We start from the raw sequence: 2,278 nt of genomic DNA, 5'->3' as shown, positions 1-2,278 counted from the left end.
ATATATGTGTGCTCGAGCTTATACAGGTGATTATTTCCTTTTATATGCGACATGATGCTGTTCGAATTTTGGGTTGTCATAGAGGTATGCATGGGAAGTATAAGGTTATGAGCTGGTTCTCCCAGGCCTCATCGGTTACGGGTGACAGTCCGCCCTAATAGGATTTGAGGCGTGACAATAGTGGTATCAGAGAAGTTCGTCCTAGTGAGTCTATAAAGCCCTGTCTACGTAGAGTCTTGTTTATCGGTGTGTCGTGCACCACATCTATAAACAGAAGGCTATGGACATTTTGGAAATATTTCTTTTTCTTTATGTCTTAGATCGTGCGATAGAGCCTATATTGTATGTGAAGTCATAGTTGACCACTGAATCCGTTTGTTTCTCTTATTATAGTAATGATGTCGGTTATCAGAAGTAAGAATATCGGTAAACAAGTAGATGTGGCTGCTGGAGAGGAGACTAGTAAGTCACCCACTATACCAGCTAATCAAAGTGAGGCTCCATCTGAGCATGCAACAGAAACTTCTTCCACTCCGAAAGAAATAAGAGGGAGGATAACTATATCCCCAAAGCCACCTATTAATGCTGCTTATCAAGATCTTAGAAATACAGTGCAACTTTTGACTCGTATAGTTGCTGGGCAAGCTCAAGGGCAAGTCATTCCTACCACGAGTCCTAGTGGTACAGATAGGGCGGCTAGCCTTCGAACATAGGATTTTCTTAAGATGGATCCTCCTACTTTTACTGGATCAGATCTTAACGAGGACCCACAAGACTTTATTGATCAAATTCAAAGGGCCTTAGGTGTTATGCATGTAACGGGTAGAGATACAGTGGAGTTAGCAACGTATAGATTCAAAGGGGAGGCTATATATTGGTACGAGGACTGGAAACGATCTAGGGGTATTGATGCACCCCTAGCTACTTGGAAAGAGTTCAAAGAGGCATTTCTTTATCATTATCTTCTATTTGAGATTCTTCAGGCTCGTGCAGATTTGTTTTTAAATCTTCGTTAGGGGAATATGAGCGTGAGGGAGTACAGTCTCCGATTTAATTCCTTGTCGAGATATGCTCCTAATGTTGTAGCTACTATGGATGATAGATTTCATCAATATGTAGATAGGATGGATCCATATCTAGTTAGAGATTGTACTATTGCCGCTTTGAACAAAGATATGGACATAGCGAGGATCCATGCTTTTGCACAGAAAATGGAAGATCATAGGCAGAGGAGAAGAACACAGGAATTAGAAAGAGGATATTCCAAGAGGGCCAGATCTACAGGGCAGTTCATGGCATCCCAAGGAGGGTTCAGACCACAGTTTTCTACTAGACCACCTAGGCCATTATCTTCTTATTCTGCAGCTAGTACCCCACCACAGTTCCAAGGGTCCATAGGAAATCAATTTGCGCACAGAAGTGAAAGTCGGAGTTCACGGACAGTGGAATACCAAGGGCAAGGGAATATGAGCCAATCGAGCCCTCCTCGAGAGCCATGCAATAAATGTGGAAGGTATCATTTGGGCGCATATCGGCTGGGGACCAATGTTTGCTTTTGGTGCGGTATGTCGGGGCATATGATGAGAGAATGCCCACAAAGGGCATAAGGGGTATGGCATGACCTACGGGGTCTTTTGTTGCATCATCATCATCGATGCCTTATTCAGGAAGGGGTGCACAACCAATGGGTCGTGTTAGAGGTGATAGAGGAGCCACGAGTTCTAGCGGAGCTCAAAATCGTACGTATGCTCTAGCAGATCGACAGAATTTAGAGGCTTCCCTAGATGTGGTTACGGGTACGTTGTCAATCTTTTCATTTGATGTATATGCCTTAATTAATCCCGGTTCTACATTATCTTATGTTACTTCATTGGTTGCTGAAAAGTTTGAAAGAATACCCGAACTGTTAGTTAATCTATTTGAAGTGTCCACACCGGTTGGGGAATCTATTATAGCTAGAAGGGTTTACCGAAACTGCATAGTAACTGTTTGTGGTCATGATATGGTGGCTGATCTTGTGGAGTTAGAAATCTTAGATTTTGATGTTATAATGGGTATGGACTGGTTGGCGTCTTGTTATGCCACAATTGATTGCTGTACAAAAAAGGTATATTTCCATTTTCCAAATGAATCAGTCTTTGAATGGAAAGGTAAAATTGGCGCGCCAAAAGGTAGATTTATTTCTTATTTTAAGGCAAGAAGAATGATTTCCAAGGGATACATATATCATTTAGTTAGAGTAAGGGATACAGAAGCGGAGCCACCAACTCTTCACTCT

The sequence above is a fragment of the Capsicum annuum genome, chromosome 4, assembly GCF_002878395.1.
Source record: "Capsicum annuum cultivar UCD-10X-F1 chromosome 4, UCD10Xv1.1, whole genome shotgun sequence".
Taxonomy (NCBI): Eukaryota; Viridiplantae; Streptophyta; class Magnoliopsida; order Solanales; family Solanaceae; genus Capsicum; species Capsicum annuum.
Note: the sequence above shows the minus strand (reverse complement) of the source record.